Source organism: Macaca fascicularis, chromosome 7 (assembly GCF_037993035.2).
Source record: "Macaca fascicularis isolate 582-1 chromosome 7, T2T-MFA8v1.1".
NCBI classification, from domain to species: domain Eukaryota; kingdom Metazoa; phylum Chordata; class Mammalia; order Primates; family Cercopithecidae; genus Macaca; species Macaca fascicularis.
Window position 1 is genome coordinate 166,097,349 of NC_088381.1, and position 25,115 is coordinate 166,122,463.

Genomic DNA, 25,115 nt, shown 5'->3' on the forward strand with positions numbered 1-25,115 from the left:
TTTCAAACCCTTTTAAGAGAAAAAGACATTTCTCATTCTAACATTAATATCTTCACTGTCTTTCCCCACCTGAAGGATGTAATATGAGGCTTAGAGTATGTGTATGGAGCCAGATTCACCAAAAATTAACTGTGTACTATTCATTCATCCATTTATTTATTGCTCATGCATTCATTGAGCATCTACCATGGGCTAGAGGTAGTGATGGTGGTTCTGTCATCCATGAGAATTGTGCAGCCTTGTAAAGACAATACAAAATGCACACATACAGCTGATACAAAATAAAGAGGGATAAGTTACCTAAAAATAATACAGTTCAGAGTCCGGAAGAAGGAAGGATTCCAGCTCATTGGGTATGCAAGTGTGTATGGAATCCAACGGGTATTTATTTATTCATTAATTCATTTAAAATGATGTTGATCGTCTGCCATGTGCTGGGGAATCTGCTAGCCCTAGGGAAAGTGTGGATGGATGAAAGTGATCCAGTTCTTGCTTACCTGTGATGTCTATAGTTTACTGGAAAGGGAAGGTAGGTACTATTTGAAAATGTTAAAATGGATTAGTTGTTAGAGGTGGGAGGAGATGAGGACTTATTAGACTAAGGGAACAACGGAAGCATAAAGCCACAAAGTGGATATGGGCAAAAGAGTGAAAACAAAAATTCCATTCAATGGGGTGGAAAGGACTGGGGTTACACATGAAAGGATATCATGCTGAAATCAGGGCTTTTGGTCAGATCTGGGAGGAATTGGCTGCCCATCCAAAGAGTATCTGAGATCATTTCAGCAAAAAGGCATGTGATTATAGGATCGATCCAGCAGAGCAAGACAGATGAACCATTAATGCAGAGAGGAAACAGTTCCAACAACAGAAGTGAAAAACATCAAGACCTGAACCAGGGCAGTGGCCGAGTGGTGAGTGACACAGGAAGGACTTGAGAAGTATGATGGTGGCAGGGCTTGTGGGAACCATGACCGCCAGAATACAGCTGTTTAGGTCCACAGAGAAAAGTGGGACAGAGATTTGGTGCTAACCAATATTGGTTCCCCTTGATCCTGGGCACAAAGATAGACTCCTTTTCCAGCATCCCTGAGAGATCAGCTGTGGCCATGTGACTGAGTCCTGGCCAACAGAAGATGAGCAGAAACTTCCTGCAACACTTCCTTGCCTAGCCCATAAAAAAGACTTTCACATGTGAGCCATGTGCTGCCTCAACATCTGTCAGGAGAATGGGGAGACCAGGCACAGAGAGGAGAGTGGAACCAGTCAGAAGGGGACAGTGTCCCTGGGTGCCTGCTGAGGGCAAGGGTCAGCAGATGTTTTCTGTGAAGAACTAGAAAGTAAACCTTCTAGGTTTTGAGGCTATGCAGGGTCTCTGTCACAGCTACTCACCTCTGCCATGGTAACACAAAAGCAGCCGTAGACAAAGTGTGAATGAACAGCATGGCTGTGTTCCAAATAAAACTTTCTTTGGGAAATAGGTGACAGGCTGGATGAGGCACGTGGGTTGCAGGGTGGTCAACTCCTGGCCTCCGGCAAAGAGTTGCCTCCTGCTGACATCACAGGACTGTGAGAAACCAGGGCATGAGGCCCACTTTGTTTGGTTAAACTTCTGAGCCTTGCAGGTGGTTTGCTGTGATAGTTAACTTTGACTTACATAAGAGGAAAGAAAAAGGGCCATGAAACTATCCTATGTTCCTCAGTGAAAATGTGACAACCTATGGGATTTAGGATAAGAAATGCCATCACCAGCTTTAAACAATCCCTTGAAAGTGAGTGTGACTGGGAATGTATCAGGGCAGAGCACTAAAATGCCTAGAAAATCCTGGACGACACAGTCTACGAATACCACAAGGTCCCACAATTTCATTGCTTAAAAGTGCAGTGAATTGATGGTGAAGGGCCCCTTTTTGTGGCACGGTATGATAATTGGAGTTTAGACACATTGGTTTCCTGATGGAAAATTTTGCTGTCTGCGTTCCAGAACTCAAAAGAAAGAAGGGAGGAAAGAAGACTTAGATGTGAGCCAGGTGGAGGAGAACTGAAGAAGTCTGTCAGCAAGCCCTCAGGTAACAATATCATAATTTAAAAATCTTTCTAACAGTGGGGGAGTAATTAACGATGCAGCTTCTCCTTTTCCTGTTTCCATTTCGGCCAGGCAGAGTTCCCCGTGTGTGTGTCTCGCACACACATGCGGGTGCACAGGCGGAATCATCAGGGGCGGGAGAAGGGAGGAGCAGGTAGCAATAAGTTTTAAAAAGTGGATTTATTCATTTGTGAGCCATCATGAAACAGGGGCCACATATTTGCCTCTGTTGCTACTTGCAGGTTCCTTGAGGTGTTTTAATCAGTCTGCAGACTCTGAGACAAGTTGATAGACCACCCTGAACAATCCGCTGTGACATTCTTGCAGGATGGATTTAAAAGCCTTTCTGATTTATTTGGGTTTGAAAGGACAGAAGACAAAGTATCATTCTGGCTGGCAACCACATTGACTCCTCTTAGAGAGACTTTCCCTCATGCCTTAGTGACAGGGAGATTTCAAGTTCCCCCAAATGCCCAGTGGCAAACATTCCATTACAAGGTCACCCAAGATGGCTTTCTTTCACTGAATTTCTCTCTGAGGTGCTCAAAGATCTATAATTCATGCACTCACTCATTTATACTGTGGATCTAAAATGATTTTAGAATTGATCTGGCCAATTTGCATGGAGGGTGGTAAGAGCAAGGGACTGATTTTCAGGTCACTTGAGCCAAAATCCAGTTGTACAGGCAGACAGCTGTGTGACCACTGAGCTATCACTGCCATTTCCTGAGCCTTAGCTTTTTTTTTTCCTGCAGAAGTAGGCATTGAAGATTGGCTCAGGTTTCTGTTTTCCAGAATGTGTTCCAAAGGATGTTAGTAACAATACTGTGGAAACAGGGTTCAATGATTAATTCTATCAGGAGTTGCGTTCCAGTACCACCAAAAAAGGCCAGAAGTGACTGTAGGTTAAGCAAGATAGAAGTTCTTTTTTTTCCCCCCCAAATAAAAGAAGTAGTGGCCAGGCATGGTAACTCATGCCTGTAATCCCAACACTTTGGGCGGTCAAGGCAAGAGGATTGCTTGAAGCCAAAGTTTGAGACCAGTCTAGTCAACATAGTGAGACCCCATCTCTACAACAACAAAAAGAATTAAAACAATTAGCTAACTGAAATGGCATGTGCCTATAGTCCTAGCTACTCAGGAGGCTGAAGTGGGAGGGTTTCTTGAGCCCAGGAGTTCAAAGCTGCAGTAAACAATGATTGTGCCACTGCACTCCAGCCTGAGCAACAGGGTAAGACCCTGATATGGTTTGGCTCCATGACTCCACCCAAATATCATCTTGTAGCCCCCATAATTCCCACATGTGAGAGGGACCTGGTGGGAGATAATTGAATCATGGGGGTGGGTCTTTCCCATGCTGTTCTCGTGATAGTGAATGGTTCTCACGAGATCTGATCATTTTAAAAAGAGGAGTTACCCTGCAAATACTCTTTTTTTTTTTTCTGCCTGCTGCTATCCACGTAAGACATGGTTTGCTCCTCCTTGTCTTCCACTATGATTGTGGGGCCCCCCAAGCCACATGGAACTGTAAGTCCAATTAAATCTCTTTATTTTGTAAATTGCCCAGTCTCAGGTATTTCTTTATCAGCAACATGAGCACAGACTAATGCAGACCCTGTCTCTAAACAAATAGATAAATGAGTAGAGAGGTAAGCAGTCTTTGGCTGGCATACCAATGAACCCAGATCCTCTGTCTTCCATCTCCACCATCCTTAGCAATGCCTTTTGTCTACAAGATACTTTGTACTTCAAGATGGTTGCCAGAGCTCCAGCCATCACATCCACATTCCCAGAAGCAAAAAAAAAAAAAAAAATGAGGAAGCATAAAGCTTGGTAGACAGGAAAACACTTCTAAATAAAGAGCTCTTTTTAAATAGTCTCTCCTGATGTCCCTTAGGACACTTCTGTTTTAATCTCATGGACCAGAATGTAGTCACATAACCACATCCTGCTGTAAGGGGTAGTGGAAAATTTAACTTAGCCAGGAGTATTGCCAATGTGAACAAAATCAGAGTTCTATTACCAGGAAATTTGAAGAGAATGGTTACTTACTGGTAACTAATAATTCCTACCAAAGTGGCCAAAGAAAACTGTAACATACTGGATTTCAGTTGAGTAGATTTCTTTACTGTATTTTTCAGAGCTTTTTAAGTGCAAATGTGCACTGTAACATTTCCAGTATGGGATGTATGTCTCTTAATTATTCGATTATAGATTCCCGTTAGTTCAGAGCATCGTGTGAAATTCACAGTGTGAGGAATAATTTTGAGGATAGCTGCATGCGAAGATCTCAGGTTTTCTTTGTTATTGACAAGGTGTTACATTATCTAGATCAAGGTCCCCTCTTCCTCACTAGATCCCCCAAGAGAAATCCAGATTTCCTCTATTCTTTCCCTCTTCACAGCCCTCTGAGTACTCCTGATAATCTCAGGAATTATTCCAAAGCCCCCTGTGGGCATTGCCCTCCCTGGACTGAAGGGGACATATGAGCACCCCATCTCTGTCATTGTCATATGTAGTCACGCATTGATAGATACTCACCAAGATGAGATCATGATGATGTTAGGCAGCAAAGTCTTGATTTTATTCACATCAAGTTAGGATGTAATTGGAAGAGACCAGAATGAAGTGTCCCATTTTAGGAAAAGCCCTTTATGCAGAAAAATGTAGTGACCATGTCATCATGATTTAAAGGAGGCAATTGTGAATTGCAAACAAAACAAGTAAAAAAAAAAAAAAAAACTACTCTTCCACATGTTCCCTTCATGCAAGGCCCTGTGTTGGTTCCATTAGCAACACAGTGATCTATGATGATGTCAACATACAATTCTAAGTTTCAAAGCTTTACAGGGGCATCACTGACCCGTGCATTCACATTTATTGAGCCCTTACAATGTGTGAAGCCCTTTGTGCTTGTCCTTTAAGAACTCATGGGTCAAGCAGTAGAGAAGAATCCTAAACAATCAAGTCAGAAAGGAGTTCTGGAGGTGTTCATAGAGCTGCTGATGGCTGATGGAGAGAGATGCCCAGTAATGAGGAACATGAACTCTAGAATAAGACATGCATGCGAATGAGCCTCAGCTCTGCCATTTCCCAGACATTGAGCAAGTTATTTAAGAGCTCTGCCTTAGTTTCCTAATCTGTAAAATGGAATAAAGAAAATATTTCATTTCATAAGATAGAATTTGCTATTAAACAAATTACAAGGGCCGGGCACAGTAGCTCACACCTGTAATCCCAGCACTTTGGGAGGCCGAGGCGGGTGGATCACCTGAGGTTGAAGTTCGAGACCAGCCTGACGAACATGGAGAAACTCTGTCTCTACTAAAAATACAAAATTAGCTGGGTATGGTAGCACATGCCTGTAATCCCAGCTACTCAGGAGGTGGGGTTGCAGTGAGCCGAGATCATGCCATTGCACTCCAGCCTGGGCAACAAGAATGAAACTCCTTCTCAAAAAAATAAAAAATAAAATATCGCACCTAGTATTTTACCTGACATGTGAACCTCCAGCAAAGACATTTGCTGTTGTTAATGTTATTCATTGTTATTATTTTCATGGCAATATGGTAGTGGGGATACACAAAGGAAAGAAGGATTACTCAATCTTGGAAAAGGGGGACTAAGCTACACTTTGTATGGTAAAAACTTCAAATGATTTTCAGAAGAAAAAATGTTGGAGGAGATGAAGATATTTCAGTGGTCATCTGGACCAGCCTGTCAAACAAAACGTCAGACCTAGTTTGTAGTCTGGTCCGTGCTGGCTTTCAAATCTGCTGTTTACAGCAAGCTCCAGCCAGTTCCAACTGGCAGACATACTGCTTTAGCCAGGAGGGTCTACACATTCGAATTTGAGTGATCGTCTTTCACTTGACGACCTGCCCAATTTCTGTGGGATTGTTTTACCTGGCATATTTTTGTGTTTACATGCCTGGCCCTATTCTGGGGGAAGATGTTGCTAAGAAGAGAGACAGCGGTGAAACTCTATAGGAGGAGTGAAGCCTGGACCAAAAAATTCACAATAAGGTCAGAAGCCAGGAAGGCAGAGAACAGGACTGAGCATGGGCAAGGTGATGGACCACTCCAAGGTGTGGAGAACCAGCCTCCAGCCGCACTGTGCTGGCTCCACAGAGCCATTCATAGCTCATCACCACCATTCTTAACCACTGGGCCACTCTGGGCAAGTGACTTCCTCCCTCCAGTGCCTCTAGTTTCTTCATGATGAAAGATGCGGGTAAACGACATCACGACGGTCACTTTCTGAATTCTGATTTCAATTACACAGCTCCCTAGAGGCAAGGCAGAAAGATTTTGTCAGAGGAAAGAGTATATCTTCATCCATCGACCCACATATGCTATCCAGAAGCTTCTGGGGTTCTTGGAATTTCTTGCAAGAAGTCCCACTCTCCGAAGAATAATTCCCAACACCACAGTTTCTTTTAATAAGCAGTTACATCATCTTTCTAGAGACTACCACCCACAGCCTCACCACAGATGGGTTGTTTTTAAAAATGAAGTCTTTGGACGTCGAGGTCACCCTGAGAGATGCAGCACGGGAGCACTGGGTCCGGGCCTCCCACCTCCCAGCCCCCTCACTTCTGCCCACAGAGCAAACCAGCGGGACAAGAGAAGCTTTTCACTTTTCAAGGAAAGATGGTTCCTTACTCCTCAGCTGCATGTCTGTGTTCACTGTACCAGGTTCAGCAATGCTTCATAAAAAGCCTGCTCACAAAGTGCAAAGAAAATTAAAGTGAGGTTTTTGTGATAAACATGATAGTTTTCCTTTCCATTTTTAAGGGTTCTTGAGGATATTTAACCGATTTGTCCCACATCCTGCGCCTTGTTTTGTTCCAGTTCTATAATGGGAGTATTAATTGGTAACACTTTTCCACGAGGTCTGGAAATGATTACAGGAAAGAGGAGGCATCCAGAGTGAACATAAGCTGTAAAGTCCTCACTTACCAGAGCCACAGAAGATATGGAGTTGCACATTGGAAAGCATTCTTTTCAAGGCAGCCTGTTCAAAGGTCTTGAAAGCAAATGTCATCTGGGTGGCATCTTCATGTGCTGCAGTCACCACAATGGCTGCAAAAGAGTCCCCGGCATTGGCTAAACTCCTAGTGCCACATTTGATAGTCATAGAATTTAGCCAGTTTATCTTAAAGTCTGAATCTGCAATTTGAGGATTGTCATAATTTGTATAAGTTTGCTACGAAGAGTAAAGGAAATAGCAGACCCCAGTCATATAATAAGGACCCAAAAATAATTCATATATTTCTTCTTTTTCTCCTATTGGCACAAGGATTTCATTTATTAAGGTACTTTTCCAAAATGTAATTCTTTTATTTGCTTGAAGCCTTGAAAACCTCTAGCAGTATATGGACTGATTTTTCAAAAATTAACAAAGCTCTATCAAACATGTGTTAAGTTTATAAAACTGTGCTAAGCACCATGAGAAACAAAGTTGATCCGTTATTCTAAAGGCACTTAGTTGGAATGGCAAAGCAGAAATGCACGCATAATTGAGCGACTGTGAAAATCTGAAGGAGGGTATTAGGAGGGGTGCTCTTTGGTCATTTGGGGTGGTGGGTCAACAGCAGAATGAATAGTATGTCTGTGAGCTCCTCAGGGCCTTCGCTTCTTTCTTTATCTCTGCAACCCCCATGCTTATAGTCTATGATACACAGTGGGATATCAGCAAATATGTCTTTGGTGGATGGATGAGTAGGTGGATAGATGAATGAAAGAATGAATGAATGAATGAATGAAGTTAAATTTGTTTTTTTTCATGACCAGCAGTAGACTCACAGATTGTGGGTCAGCAACAGGAACAAGGAAGAGTAGAGATATTGTAATTGTCTCTACTCCAATATGTCTGGGATCACAGCTGGTACACCCGAGTGAGGGCTGGCTCAATGGCTGGACCTACCCAGGGGCTCATTCATTCATGTGTCTGGTGTTTGATATTGTCTGTAGGCTGTCAACAATGGGAACACCTACGTGTTCCTCCCAGTGGCCTGAGCTTTCTCACAACATGGAGGTTCTAAGGATGACATCTCAAGGAAGAGAGTCAAGCAAGGGCTGCTTGGCCTTTACTCACTCAGAGGTCACGCAGTGTCTCTTCCACTGTGTTGGTCAAGGCAGCAGTCACAAATGCTTCCCACGTTCAAGGGGAAGAACACAGAAACTCTGCTTCTGGATGGGAAGTGACAAAGCCTTGGAAGAACCCATGGAACTAGAAATATTGTGGCCATTTAAAAAAAATCCTCCACAAATATGACAAATTGGAATGAATGCTTCTCAGTTCAGACTCACTCAAGTTGGTGCAGAGGTGGGGTGACTGGAACCTAGTTTTCAGGTGACTTGGAGTTTGGAGCAGGGAAGCCTGGGGAATAGAGTTGGATGACGATGCTGAAAATTTACTAGCATTCAAAAAGCAGGTGTGAAGGGCTCCTTGGTTACTTATGATATAAAGGAAGGACTTGAGGGACCATAGGGCCAAAGAAGCATTATTGGTTTAACTGGAGAACTGGAATCCTGCGAGAAACACGGAGAAAGACACGCCTGGGGGAAACTTTGTAGCTGGTGGCCGTGGGCCTTGGGTGTTCAGTCCAAAGCTCACCCTCCCCACTTCCCACTTCCCACCTCCATGCCTTGAAAATGGTGGGGAGACACATGGACCCTGTTTCAGGCCAACATGCAGTGACTCAGCAAGATGCACCTGAGAGGATGGGAGAAAAGGAACGAGGGTTGATTCCTGTGGTTTGGGGGACTGAGGGAGAACCTACAGGAAAGAAAATTACTCCACTGCTTTTATTTGAAACAGTACTGAGACTTAGTCTTTCCTCAAGGAAACAGGAAAGGAAAAAAAATAATATATCCATTTTCTTGAACGTTGAAGGCCAACACAGAGATGGAAAGCACTCTCTGGGAAGAATATGTGAGGTCACTGTGTTTCCCCAGTTCTGTTCCCCAAGCAGGCTGACATGGGAGGAACTTTTTATTTTTTCCCTCCAGTGTTAATTGAATGTGCAGATAGAGAGGTACTAAAGAGATGACATTAAAATGAAATGTGTCCCCTGGGCACCTACTTCATCTGCGCTCTCACCCACTGCCCTCCACCTCAGCAGAACAACTTTTCTTTTTCTGGCCAACAAAGCCATCTTCAGTTATTATTTCTCTTTGTCTCTTCTCATATCTCCTAATGGAAACGTTCCAGTAGCTGCTGGCTAGAAAATTAGCCATATGAACTCTGATTCTCCCTCTCTCTCATGTTCTTTCTTTCCATGTCTCTCTTCTCCTCAGATTAGTGAGAAAATTCAGCATTGAATCTCTTTCAAACTCTTCTCTCTGCGCAGCCTGTTAACACATGGAAAGGGCTAAGATTAAACCTTATTTTAACTCTGTCTCTCACCCAAACGTCACCAGACTCCTGGCCCAGTTTAACTTTCAATCATTTTCAAAAAAGCCTGGAGAAGTGTGGCTCCACACTGCCTGTGTCTCCTCCGTGACCTTCGTCGCCTGGTCAGACGCCTCGTGATGAAATCCAAGATGGCATTAGGGAGGAGAAGGAGGGTGAGAAGAGATGAATATTTATTGAGTTCTGGCATATGCCAGGCACTTTAAATGCATTATCTCCTTTGATGGAACAGCCCCAAGGAATAAATATGTGTTTCTCTATTTTTTTTTCAAGGAGAGAAACTGAGGCTCATAGAGTATAACTCTCTTGTCCAAGTTCACACCAAGAGTAGGGGTAGGATGATAATTTTCTACCACTGACGCCAATGCTGCAACTGTCCATGAGGCTGGATTGGCCACAAAAGTGCTCTGTGACCGACACAAACCTAAGGATCAGAAACCCTCACAGCGACTCTTTCAGTATGTGTTGCCATCTTCCATTTCCAGATAGAAAACTGAAGCTCAAAGAGGTTTAATCACTTTCTCATCCTTCACACATTTAGAAAGTAGAAGAGTTAAGACTGGAACTAGGCTCTGCTGTAGTTCAAAGCTCATGCTGTTTGAACTGGAATTACAATTTTGAATATTTGCACCACAGCTAACTCACCTAAAACTGAATTGTTTCACTTTATGCCTCCTGGAATACCTAATATTTTTTCCACTCAAAATCAAATTAATGGAAAGATGAGAGCCAAAATGCCTTCTAAAAAGCAGTATAACAGAATAGAATCTGTTGTGTTTTGTTTATGTTGTTGTTGTTGTTGTTTTGAACAATTACGAATAGTAATATTAACTCTAACAGGATCAGGCGAGTAGACATGACCAGGAGCCTAGACCAGCAATGACCCTGGAGTGATGGATCCAGTTCTTATGAGAAAGGATATGGTACCCAAGAGGTAGGGAGGCAGGTAGCAGGCCAAGCAAGAGGCTGCAATCCTTCATTGATGAACTCCAGAGAATCCAAGGGCTAAAACTCAGGGTGGAGCTTATGACACTCACAAATGCAGGAGAGAAGGTAAGAATTCAACATTAGTTAAGTTCGTCATGTCAGTAAGCCAATAGATACTCTCCAGGTTTTATGAATTAAGGTGTGTTTATCACAGTGTCGTTCAATCGTAACAGCCATATATATATATTTGTTTATGTATGGATGTTAAGAATCTTCCATTCAAGAGTCATTGAATGAATAGGTACACTCCTCCCACAAAGAACTATTACACAAACAAACATTATAAAATGTTGCAAAAATTTGCTGAGAAAGAAAAATGACTCTCAGCTCCACTCTCCTTACTCCCTAATATGAGAGGGGGCACAATTGTCCTCTCTCTGGATAAATTTGCCCATATAAAAATATGTAGAATGAACCAGGGGGAAATAGTGCCAAAGTATTCATAGCACATGGCTCTTCACACACACAAAATAATGAGGATTTGTTTCTTGTTATTTATTCTTTGTCTTATTATGAAAAATAGAGTATAACTCTCTTAATAATAAGTATCTATTTTGTATAAAATGAGAATATATTGCAAGGTGAGAGACCAAGGCCAAGAGTCTGGGGCAGAGCTGGCTATGAGTTGAGGTCAGGGGCCCCAGCTATGTGCTCTTGGTAGACTTCAACCCACAGGGGCCGTCCAGTATGAGAGTCAAGAGGGAGAGACTAACATGCATGGATGCCCTCTCTGTTTCAGGCCCATGACTTATTATCTCACTCCATCTTCTCTTGCTTAAGTACATATACTTATCCTCATTGTTTAGATGTGAACTTGGAAGTTAATAAAGATTAAATAACACATCCAGATTCAGCCAGCTCGAATAATAACAATAGTTAATTATTGAACACGCTTGCACCATAACAATGCTAAGGTCTTTCCATACATATTTCAGTTTAGTCCTTGCTACAGACCCATCTGGCAGGTGCCATGCTTTCCTCAATGCTACAGATGGGGAGCATGAGGTGCATTTGACTCAACATCCCATAGGTCATAACAGTGGAGTCAGTGTTGGGCAGTGAACCCCAGAGAGCACCATAAATGACTTCAGGACACAACCAGCAAAGTCTGCAGCCAGCAAGATCAGCATTCAAACTCAGAGTTAATCCAAAAGATGGTCCTCCTTCCAATATAGTTCCTCTGATGACACAAATGTCAAAAAAATGAAACAGCAACCAAACCAATGAACGATCCTGATATTTTATTACAGTTCAATCACCAATGCATTATGTACCCTAGTTCGTCCTGTCTGGGATTCTATTTAATTTTTTACATGATGGAGAAAGGATGAGATTTGAAAACCTTTGAAGTCCCTTCCAAGTCCAACCTTATTAGGAAGCATATCTCTGCTTTGGAGTCTTTACTGGCTCCCTTTCACCTTCATGTCTTAGAGTCTTTAATAAAAAAGTGTGTGTGTGTGTATGTGTGTGTGCGTGTGTGTATATATATACACACATAAATATACATATATAAAAATATTTATCCTTATCCCCATTGTGTAGATGTATATATTTACATATATTTATGTATGTATAGCTGTATATATTTACATATATGTATGTATGTTACATATGTATGTATGTTAAGAATTTTCCATTCAAGAATCATTGAATGAATAGATACACTCTTCCCCCAAAGAACTATTAGGCAGCCATTATAAAATGTTACAACAATTTGTGAGAAAAACAGCTTTCAGTCTGCCGTGTGTCACCACCTCATTGCAATGGCTTGCTCAGTGTATGTATATATTTACACATATAATATACATATATACAAATAGATGTATATTATAAATACATATATACAAATAGATGTATATAAATATACATATATGTATATTTAAAACTACTTTTACTTGAAAACAATTTTAAATTAACAAGAAATTGAAAGAAATTCATGCAGAGAGTTCTGGTATACCTTTACCCAGCTTCCCCCAAAGATAGTCAGGAAATTGACATTGGTACTGTTAACTAAGCACTACCATTATACCATTAACTAAGCCACAGAGCTTATTTGAACTTTCCTCATTTGCTTGCAATCATCTATTCAGCTTCCTTTGCCTTCACAAGAGGCCACACACAAGGAGGAGCCCACTAAGTTGTCCATCCTGTCACCAGCTCACTCTTCACCCTTTGCTCCCCAGCAACTTGATCTACCTATGAATCCCCAAGAGGTCATATTGTTTGATTGTGTTCTGCTCTTGATCCCAAATATCCTTTCTCAACATCACTACCAGCAAATGCCTCAGATCCCAAGCTCCCATCTTGGTGTTGCCTCTCCTGCCTCTCTTCCCATGTTCCTGCTGCCTGTCATGTGTCACTGCCTCATTGCAATGGCTTGCTCAAAGGCCAGCCCCTTTGGAAATATGTCTACCTTGGGCTGGAATTCATCTTTACTTCCTGGAGATTTCTATGCCAGCACCATGCCTAAGACACTTGCTCATGGGAGGAATGAACAAATGCAACCTGTGGGCTTCAGAGCTATTCTCTTTGTATTCTGAAGTGTCTCCTAAAAGAAAACTTCCTTCACCTTAAAAAGCTTCCTACTGAAGGATAATTAATTTGGAAATAAAAAGTATATATAGAATGTGGTACAAAAAAGAAATATATATATATATATATTCTCAAACTATCATCACACTCAAGGCACTATAGAACTGTTTTATCATTTAAGAGAAAAGCAAAACCACTGTGCATATAATTGAATTTAAACGGTGAAAAAAATATTCATTCCACTATGCATTAGAGATACTATTTTAAAATTATTTCTAATATAAACACATTCTTTCCAGTCCTCATTTTTTCTCCTTTTGGCTCCTGCTCTCAGGCACAAATTACTGTTAAGTTGGGCTGAATAATGAATGAAAACAGTCAGTGTCGTTAATGGCAAAGTGTAATATTGAGGTGATGAGACCTCTTGTTTGCAAAGCTTTCTCTCTCTCCCTCTTTTTCCCCCTAAACATTCCTTAGCAAGGATCACTGGCAAAATAATTTATATTCAACTAAGTATCTAATCGAAAGATTATGAACCCATGGAAACGTAGACTAGCAGGACTGATATCCTAAGGAAAAAATAAATAAATAAAACAATCCTCCCTTTGGATAAACACACTTACTGGTGTATGGCAGTCTCTTATTTGGAACAGGAGCTTCCATTTTAGAGCTAACGCAAGTCCCACAGAGATAAGCTCTCAGCTTATGAATCTCCATCATTGCATTTGGGAAGGGTTTACTTGAGCAGAGGTTAATTTCGCCCTATTACAGTTGCTGAAGTGCAGCATGCCTTGACATCAATTTCCTGTCAGACACATGTTCTTTGAGATGTGAGGTTCATATATATGAACATCATCTTGGAGACGGCCATCTGTTTTCTCAGACCGAGGTGATCTTCAGGGAGTAGGTCAGGTGGGGCAGGTCCAGGGTCTGAATCACATCGGTAGCACTTTCTAGCGTGATTTCACTACCTACCCAGGTAGACAGCATTACTCCCTGCCACCTTGGACTTTTATAGATAATAATGAAATACCTCTAAAGTATTTCAAAATATTTCAGTTAACAAGGGCCCAATTAGAAAATTGCAGAATCTCAATAATTAAGGGATAACTACGCGATTTTTTTTCTTTTTTCAGTTATTTATTTATTTAACAAAGGCTTAACTAAATGCCAGTGGACTACACAATTAGCATGAGACAGATAAGAGGTTGGGCCCCAGAGATAGAGAGATCAATATGCCACAAGGTCCTAGCTCTTCAGGAACTTAAAAGTCATTCATAGGAGAGAAGGAGGTACACTATCTCCTCCCATGTGAGAAGTCCTCACATGGGTTGCAAGAAGAAAAGCCTGCAAATGAAATAAGCAAGAAACATAGATGAATGGGCCCTGATCACCGGGGAGGGCAGCCTTCCTGGTAGAAATATCACTTGAACTTTAAAATTTGCAACATGGTCTTCAGACATGTCCAAACCAACATTTAACCCTGGTGTTCAGAAAGTGCTTGTACACATATGCGTGTGGGGTAGGGTGGTGTCTCAGTGGGTGGGAGCACCAGCTGCACTGTGTCCTGGCATGTAAGCATAGGTGCTGAGCCCCAGATGCTGGTGCACAGTCCTAGCCTGCATTCAGAGGAAGGCGATGGGGTTGTCTGAATGATTATTTGCTTACGTAGCATGGAAATGATTCCTGATTTACCAAATACTACAAGAGGTGGGGTGTAAAGGTAAAGGTACAATTCTCCCAGAGGGTGGATAACTCCATACATACATGAGCAACCATGCTGCTTGAAGGCAACAAAAAACAGACATCTAGGAGGGACCCACGTATTCTCACATCAGGGCTCAAATACCTTTTGCCAAGTATGGCATGGATGCTTTTATAGCTGCTTTGGCTGAAAGAACAAACTGGCTTTCTCTCATCTTTATCTTTTTCTTTCCAAGTTTAACATACTTCAAATATGTACCTTAGTCTATCATACATTTCGCAATAAATAATAGTCCAGCCTGCTGGAATATCCCAAGGTAGTGGGGAAACAACCACAACCCAAGGAGATAGCATTTTGAGCAGGTATTGTGGGGCACTGGTGAGAGCATGAATGCCTAAGTTTGAGGTAATCAGAGAGGGCTCCCTGGAGGTGGTGGTAATGTTTGTGTAGGCTTTAGAGAAGTAAACCTAACTTCTCTTGATCAGTTTATTCAACTAATCTTTATTTAGTGTTCAGTGCAGAGGTGGAAGTGAACATTCTAGACAAGTGGATCAATAAATGCAAGAGTACCAAGATCATCAAAAAATTACTGTAACAGTAATCAGAAAAATAACTAAAACAGCAACACCTAGAATAAAATAACCAACATTAACTGAGTGTCACTATATTCCAGGCAAAAAATATGCAGATACAGTGAGCACATCTCTATTATCACTGGAGTCTTGGATACTGGAGGTGGGAGGGAGAATGAGGAAGAAGTCAGAGAATGTTGGTGCAATGCCAATGTGATTGTAACTCGATGGCATGTGCTGGATTCTAGGTTCCTTTGTACAGTATCTTAAAAATTATGCAGAGAAGTTTGAGTTTTACCTAGGTGGCCTGGTTGTACAGAGTAAACAAATGCATGGTATGGGGAGAAAGAGTTCATTTACTGATTTCCTAGAAAGACAACCAGACAGAGCAGGTATCTAGTGATTCTCTCCCAGGTAAATGGAGCTGCTGGCTCAGAGGTATTGGAGAGTGGTTCTTGTGGGAACAGGAGCAAAAATGGGATACAGTTTCATGTTCCCAATGTTTGTGTAAGCTTTGAAGTCCCTTTGAGTCTCTGTCCACCTGATGTCACCAGCCCAAAGGCCAACAGGCAGTCCTGCCCACATCCAGGAGACCCACGCTCCGGTGGCCCCACATCCACTTGTGTTCCTTCTGTTGCCCTGGTCCTAGCCACTCCCATTCTCACCTGGACAACTTCACCACCTGCAGACCGGCCTTTGGGCTTTTGCTCTTGCTTTTTTGCAAGACACTCTCTGCTCAGCAGCCTGAAGGCTCTTGAGGAAGTGCAAAGTGTTTACATCCTTCTTCTGCTTAGACTCCTCCCATGGGAATTCCATCATACTTTGAATTCAGTTCAAACCCCTTGACCTGCTTACCAGGTCTTTCAGAAGCCAACCCTAGGGGATTCCTCTCTTGCTCTCTTTTTGCAACCATCACCTCACCCTGTTGCTAAACAGGCTCCAGCCACACTGACCTTCTCCTTGATTCCTGAGTCCTCTAAGTTCACACCCACTATAGTGCATTAGCCCTGTGGATGCTTCCACCAAAGTGCCTTTCTCTGCCCTTGTCATAATGGGTTCCAATTGCATTTCCATCTCCACCCAAGTGCCATGTCCTCAGAGAGGTCACCCAAGCTGTCCACCTGCAGCAGCCATCAGTTGTTCTCCACAGCACCACCCATTTTAATTCTCTGCATAGAGCTATTCACTGTTGTCTTTCTCTTTATTTTTCATCTTTTTATTGTGTTTCCCCAGCAAGCTCCTTGGGGTCAGAGACCTATCTAACCTTAAGAGTCACCTCCTGGAACAGTGCTAGGCACATCATGGGGTGCTCAGAAAACGTATGCAGAGGGAATGAATCTTGTATACTCATTCTGTAGATGGGAAGACATCCAATATGGTGTGGATTTGTGCCCCGGCCATAATCTCATGTTGAGTCGTAATCCCTAATGTTGCAGGAGGGTCCTGGTAGGAGATGACTGGATCATGGGGGTGGATTTCCTCCTTGATATTCTCATAACACTGAATGAGTTCTCATGAGATCTGGTTATTTAAAAGCATATAACACCTCCCCCTTCACCCTCTTCCTCCTGCGTTGGCCATGTAAGACATGCCTGCTTCCTCTTCACCTTCCACCATGATTGTAAGTTTCCTGAGGCCTCCCCAGCCATGCTTCCTGTACAGCCTGCAGAACTGTCAGCCAATTTAACCTCTTTTCTTTATAAATTACACAGTTTCAAGTAGTTCTTTATAGCAATTCAAGAACAGACTAATACGACATCTACCATGGGTTAGTATGAGCAAAGATCACATGAAGAACTTTTAGGTGTCTGCATAACAATGATAATAAAAATTTGAATGAACTAGGTGACATATATTGAACTTCTGTATCACACTGTGCTAACCCCTTGAGAAACTCCAATTCCATTAAACACATCACAAACTACTCAATGAAGTACATACTATGCAAATTCCTAATTTTGGGATGAGGAAACAAAGGCTTGGAGACATTAAGTATTTTGGCTTAGTGCAGAGTGATATCTCAAAACTGGCAGATTTGGGACTTGAATCCAATCCAACCTGACTTGTATCCATTGTACTGGAGTATACCCATTACTTGTTCACTGTTCCTTTTATGAGTTGTGACACTGAAATATTTCCAGGAAACGTTCCTGTGACCTAAAAAATGCATATGTCTTCCCATTACAGAATGAGTTCCTGCTGCTGTTGTTGAAATAATAAATAAATGTATCTCAACATCTTTATTTGCTGCTAGAGTCTCAGGGCTCAATTCATTGCTCAATCACAAGCGTTTTATCAGCTTAAAAATAAACATGCTCTCGTATCCTTCTAAATGGATTTTAAATTTCTGGTTCTGATTTCATTGACTTATAGTTTATTTTATTTTAAGCCTCTCTGGACCATTTTTTAAGGTGATTTGTACAATTAGAATTTTCAAGTCAATTAATCATATCCTACTTTAAGATGAGAGCATGGATTGTCACCCTGATTTTATAGATCGGGAAACAATGATACTTGCCAAAAATAAATGAGCAGGTAAATTTTGGAACCAAGGCATTTATTTTATTATTTTATTTTATTTTTTTAAAAAAGCAGGATACATGTGCAGAATGTGCAGGTTGATTATATAGGTACACGTGTGCCATGGTGGTTTGCTGCACCTATTGACCTGTTCTCTAAGTTCCCTCCCCTCACCTCGCTGGCCCCCAGCAGGCCCTGGTGTATGTTGTTCCTCTCTTTGTGTCCATGTGTTCTCATTGCTCAACTCCCACTTGAAACCAAGGCCATTTCTAATTCTCCCTATTTTGTGTCTGGAGATTATACCATTATACCATACTGCCTTTTGCATGTGGGGAATATATATAATTTTTAAAATTTGAATTTTCAGAATGACAGCCAGAATAAAAAGCAGGTGTTTATTGAGTGTGCTATACGCCATGTTCCTTACTAAAGGTTTTATTTACACTATTTTAATGTTTTGACCCTTGAAATCTAACGTATTTGTATTAGTTTTCTATTGTTGTATGCGATTGTTAGTTTATGTATAAACTTGGCTAAGTTATAGCACCCAGTTACTCAAACACTAATCTGAGTGTTTGTGTTAATCTGTTCTTGCACTGCTATGAAGAAATGCCTGAGACTGGGTAATTTATATTTTTTTAAAAAAGAGGTTCAATTGGCTCGTGGTTCTGCTGGCTATACAGAAAGCATAGTGGTTTCTGCTTCTGGGAGGCCTCAGGAAATTTACAGTCATGGCAGAGTAGGAATGTGGGAATTGGACTTTCAAGGTTGAATAGATGTTTTCCAGAAGCAGTCAGAAAAAAGATATTTAAGAGATATCTTTATCTCTTTAATATCAGGAGCAGCCCAGTACAAAGCCTAATACAATAGTGTGAAAAGGCTTTGTCCACCAAAGAAGAGAGATGTATTTCCATTGCCATTCCAAGGATTTGTGGCTGTGAGTGGCTGGTCATGGAGGAGAGCTTCAGAATCTATGAAACCTTCCAACATTTTACCCCCCATTTTGAGGCTGATGATGTTGAAAGTATAGAGTACAGAAGAGTATGTATTCTATCATGTATTATATAGTACAGGAAGGTATTTTTCTATATTCGAGACAGGGTAGAAAGGAGTTTAAATAGTTGAGAAGGATTTAAGATGATATTCCAATCATTTCACATTATTCTTTAATTTAAAAAGTAAATATTTTCATAAAAGTAAAAAATGGCTTTTTTGTAAAAAATTCAAGACATATTAAAAAATATAAACACACAAAAGTAAAAATCATATCTGGTTGAACCTATACGGATACATTATAACAATTACTGTAGAAACTTCTGTGTAAGTAATATGTAAAAAATATAAACACAAATATATAAATTTAGTTTATGTAAATATCTTTATATATTTGTACAAAAATTAATTATATATTATTTATATATTATATATAAGTAATATATTACTTATATTAATATGTCATATTAATTATAAATATTAATATAAGATATCAATATTTAAATATATTATATAGTATATATTAATATAGAAATCTTTAATTTATATTTATAATATGTGGATTATGTATAATACGTACATTACATATTATATATGTGCATATAATAACATACATTATATGTCTATATATAATATGTATCATACATGTATATTATATCTATTATATAGTAGATATAATAGATACATGTATCATACACACAATATACTTATAATACATGTAATATATAAATATAAAAATAAATATATATCGAAAATTTAACAGATTCATAAACTTTAAAAAAATCTAATATGAACATGTTCCCATATTACTAAATATTATTTTACAGCATTATTTTTAACAGCTGCAGAGTTATTCATTGTGTAAGTGTATCTGAATTTATTTAGACAGTGTCCTCCTATTTGCCATCACATTTGCTTTCCATTCAATATTATTCATATAATTGGCATGCTTCAAAAGTTTGGGAATACAAAAATGGGGTCATAGTTCATCAATATCCAAATCGTGATATCTGCTGGCCCCTACCTGTTGATGCAGGAACCTTGTCTCCTTACAGTGCTTGTAGGTTGTTCCTTTGCAGAGATTCTCCAGGGCCCTGTGCTAGGTATCTGCGGGGGCACAGACCATATCTACGTATTTTAGCATCTTTAGAAGGATCATGTTTGCTGCTGAGACCCTCAAAGATAGGTGACTCCTTGGGGTCAGTGTCATCTACCACCAGTGTGGCTTGGGGAAGGGTCACCAATACTAAGTGATCATTTCACAACTCTACACCTACTCTTTTATACTCCTTTGTATGATGTTGGAGCTCAGACCTTCCAACTGCATTTCTCCTTTGCCAGTCTGCTCCCTACTAGATTTTGCTGAGAATATATGCTAGAGGGAACCTGGAAGGAAGAAATGAGACAAAGAACTACTCCTTTTAACTATCTTTATTGTCACTGGCAGTGTTGTCTCAGCAAGAGTTCAGAACCTTGGCAGCTAAAGGTGGTTCCAATATCCAGACTTGCCTTCCTCGTGGTCCTTCTGGAGATCCAGTGCATCACACCTCCTCGGAGATACCAGCACCTGCCAGGCAGCTCCTTTGCCCAGAGTATGGGTCTCTGGCTTCTCTGGGCTCCAGAAATCTGGAGGCTTCCTTGCCTCAATGGGCTGAGTCCCAGTTCTGCAAGTTTCTCCTCCAAGTTCCCACCTTTTAGTAATCCAACTTATTCTGTTTTCCTTGAACTCTGATCCTGCAATTACTATCCCTCTGTCTCCTTAGTGTTTCTTTTCTTTTCAGTTATTCAATACCTGTTTAGCTTATTATTATATACTCTTTTCCTCAAAATAAGGGATATAGACAGATATACCTAAATAGTCATGTTCAAGTATGCAATAGTTCCCATTTCTAGTTTTATATACGTAGTAGAGAAAATTTTTTCTTCTTTGGTAAAACTTTACAGGAATTTTGTAGATAAAAGAAAGGACATGTAAAAGAATGCCTAACTTACATCCATTTTTAAAACTGAAAGAGCTCAGCAGTCCTCACCTACCTGCAGTTCCCCTCATCTGCTCCCCTACATGTCTTGCAAGAACAGGCTCATGTAGCAGTAGAAGCTCACACTCTGCCTCATGATGTCCTCTGATTTGTAACATCTGGTAAAATGTATGAAAATAATAGCATAAAAGATAAGAGGAGAGAAATGGAAATCTACTATTTTAAAATTCTTATAGAAGGGTTATATTATTAATGTACGTTGACTTTGATAATATATAGATATCTATTGTAAACCCTTCAGCAATAAATGAGGAATAACTGAAAGCTAATACAGTAGGTTTCTAAAATTTAAAAATAAATAATAAATACACAGTCCAGAACTTAAAATGAATAAAGAAATAAAGAATTGATGGGTCAAAAGTAGTGCAAACAGTAAAATTAAAATGGCAGTACCAATAAATAAATGTAAGTGAACTATACGTTCCATATAAAGGCGGGAATTTTCAGAGGAGTATATAAGCAACAATCAACCATACGTTACCTACAAGAAATCCACTTTAAAAACAAAGACAGATATAGATTAAAAAGGAATAGATAAAAAAAAGAACATAGTCCATGAAAACACTAACCGTAAGAAAGCCAAACAAGACACCAAGACAAAGTATAATGCCAGAGATAAAGATGGATATTTAATAAAGCTAATATAATCATCCTTTAGTTATGATAAACAGGTCAACATTTTAAGACCACATAAAAATACTAAATGTATATATACAAAATAAAGTTTCAAAATACATGAAAAAAACTGACAAAGTAAAAGGAGAAGGGGACAAATTCACAATCATATTTGGAGACTGCACCCTCTGCTTTTTAATATTTGATAGAATAAGTAGATTTAGAACAATTCAGTAAGGAAAAAGAAAAGTTGAGCAACATTATAAACCAAAAACCAACTTATAAAACTTAATTAAGATTTATGGTACAAAGTACACATAATTTTCACCAAGATAGACTATATTCTGGGCTATAAACCAAGCCTCAATAATTCTGAAAACTTAATTACGTGACAAAACAATAGCAAACAAGATAACTGTAAGGTTTTCACATTCACCGATGTATTTTTAAATGACCCATGGATCAAAACAGAAATCATAAGCGATAGAAGAAAATATTTTGAATAGAATTAAAATTAAAACCCTATTTACAAAACTTTCAGGATGTAGCCAAAACTACATGCAGAGGAAACTTTAGCTTTCTAAATAACTATATTAAGAAGGAAATAGGATTTAAATTACTGGCATAAGTTTTCACCTTAAGAAACTAGAGAAAGAAGAACAAATTATATCTAATGCACAATAACATAGTAAAAAAAATTCAAAAATAAATGACAAAAAATAGGAAAAAATGAGCAAATCAATGAAACCAAACGGTGATTCTTTAAAATGATGAGTAATAAAATTTAGACCTTTGGTTAAATTGATCAAGAAAAGAAGATAGAAAACAATATCAGATATAAAGGAGGGGACAGCTTGAAGACTACTATCAAGAATGAAACAGGGCCGGGCGCGGTGGCTCAAGCCTGTAATCCCAGCACTTTGGGAGGCCGAGACGGGCGGATCACAAGGTCAGGAGATCGAGACCATCCTGGCTAACATGGTGAAACCCCGTCTCTACTAAAAATACAAAAAACTAGCCGGGCGAGGTGGCGGGCGCCTGTAGTCCCAGCTACTCCGGAGGCTGAGGCAGGAGAATGGCGTGAACCCGGGAGGCGGAGCTTGCAGTGAGCTGAGACCCGGCCACTGCACTCCAGCCTGGGCGACAGAGCGAGACTCCGTCTCAAAAAAAAAAAAAAAAAAGAATGAAACAGGAGTTATCCTGAGCAAATTAAAAGAACCAAGGAATATAAAAACAATGGCAAATCTTAGATTAAATAGACAATTTCTTTAGATACACAAGTTAGAAAAACTGACATTAAAAGAAATAGAAATTTTGAATAGCCCTACATCTGTATTTTTAAAAATTAAATTTATATTTAAAAGTCTTTCCACAGAGAAAATTCTAAGCTCAAGTAGCATTACCTAGTGAATTCTATCAAAAATTTAAGGAGTAAGTAATAAAATCAAATGTAAATTATTTGGGAAAAATATAGGAGGAGGCAAAACATTCTAACTCTCTATTGACATTACTTTAGAATCAAAGCAGAAAAGGACATTATAAAAAATGTTAAAAAAAAAGTTAGCAAATCAAATCTAACAATACATAAAAAAGATAATGCTTTATAATAAAGTGGTTTGTCTTAGAAATGCAAAGTTGACTTAACATTAAAAGAAAATCAAAATAATCAAAATAAAGGAAAATCATATTATCATTTTAAAAGATGATAAAATATTTAATAAAACTTAGTACTTAGTCATGATAAAAACTCTCAACAAATTAGAGAAAAAACAAAATCACTTCAAACAGATAAAGGGCATCTATGAAAAAGCTGCAGCTAATATCATGCTGTATGCTGAAATATTTAATTTCCCCTTTAAGACTGGGAACATGCCTAGGATGTCAGCTCTTACTACTTTTATTCAACATTGTACTAGAGTTTCTAGTTCAAGCAATAAGCAAACAAACAATCCAAAAATGCACAAAAATAGGAAAAGAAGAGACAAAATTGTTTTTACTTGCAAATGATAAAATTAATCACATACATTTTCCAAATAATTCAACAAAAAGAAAATATTAACAGTGAAAGGTGATTTTTAACAAAATTACAGACTATAAATTCAATATACAGAGCGAATTTTATATACTATGAGTGAATTATGAAAAATGAAATTATAAAAATATGATTTGCAATAGCATAAAACACATAAAATAGTTTGGAATAAATTAAATCAAATAGACACAAAACCTGTACACTGAAATCTACAAAATATTGAGGAAACAAATAAGACATAAATATCAAGAGAAATATACCATGCTCATGGATTAAAACAATTAATATTTGTAAGATTAACTGGAAAGTAGTATGAGACAACTATCTGTGGTGATGGATGTTGAAGGGATTGTGGGTTACATGGTGTACATGTTAGCCAAAATTCAGTGAAACACACAAGATTTATGCATTTCACCACATGCAAATTATGGGCACTGTTTTGTTCCCACATCATCCCATATACTTTAATATCCGGAGGTTGGGTGGATGTCATCTTTACTTCCCAATGCTCTTTCCAAATCATCTCTTTTCCTTCCTTCCACATGAAAAATCTTTAAAATGCATATGATTAGATTTTGCTATTGTTTTTCTTGTTGCTGTCATCTATTAATGACCTATGGCTCCCTATTATTCATTAATTATTGTAGCAAATGGCTCCAGTCATTCATAATAACATTAACACCATGTTGCTAACTCATCTAATGCTAAGGCCTCTTATTCCTTGTGCATCAATACCTTTAAGGCAGACATCCTCAGCACTATTCGCAAATTTGTTAGAAATGTAAATCTTCAGACCTTGAATCAGAAACTCTAGGTCAGTGAGGTTCAGCAATCTGTGTTTTCACAAGTCCTTCCTGTGATTCTGATACACACTGAAGTCTGAGAATGACTGTTGTAAGGAGCTTACCCTTCACTCTATTTTAGGTATCTATGTACATGTTCCTGCCTTTAAATTGTCATCTCCAACAGCTTCACCATCTCTGAATTAACTTCAAGCCATTCATCACTCTCTGGCTACATCTCTAAGCTTCCAGTTCATTCCAGTCTTCCCAGTCTAGAAATTCTGCAGCATCTTTGAGTACCCCAGTCCAATTTTCCTACCACTTTTTTGATATCTGCTCCTGATGGTAATCATTAAAATTATTTCACCAGTTTCTGATTATTCTCCTTTCCAAAACACAGTAGGACTAACTGCTCCCTGACCACCTCTTAAAATTAGACTGAGCCTTGTGATTTGCTTTGACAAATTAAATGTAAGCAGAAGTGACATGTGACATTTTAACTGCCAGTGCAAGTCACTTACCCTTTTCCCCTCCTGTTGCAGTGGTTATGGAAGCCATTGTCAAAACGGAGCCTTAGCCCAGGTCCCTGAGTGACCACAATGATCAGAGACCACTTCAAACTCCTTAAGAAATTAACTTTTGTTTTGACAAGCCATTGAGATTTGGGGCTTGTTCCTTATCACGGCATAACCTAGCCTGTTCTGATGGTATAACCTCTCACGATATACAATATATACTATATACAAGGATCCCTTGAAAGCAGCCTGCACTCTCTTGCCCATTCTCTATTCATCAGATTTCCTTAGTAACCCTACCTCTCTTCCAAACCTTG

General features: G+C 39.4%; 1 long non-coding RNA gene across 2 annotated transcripts in view; it reads left to right on the forward strand.

The window, feature by feature from the left end:
• Positions 1 to 623: 623 nt before the first annotated feature.
• LOC123574639 (uncharacterized) overlaps positions 624 to 25,115 on the forward strand; it is a 101,716-nt gene continuing 77,224 nt past the window's right edge. For both annotated transcript variants that reach the window (XR_006699685.2, XR_012416340.1), the window contains exons 1-2: positions 624 to 1,772; positions 1,985 to 2,069. This is a non-coding gene — a long non-coding RNA (uncharacterized lncRNA). The remainder of the gene's footprint in view (positions 1,773 to 1,984; positions 2,070 to 25,115) is intronic.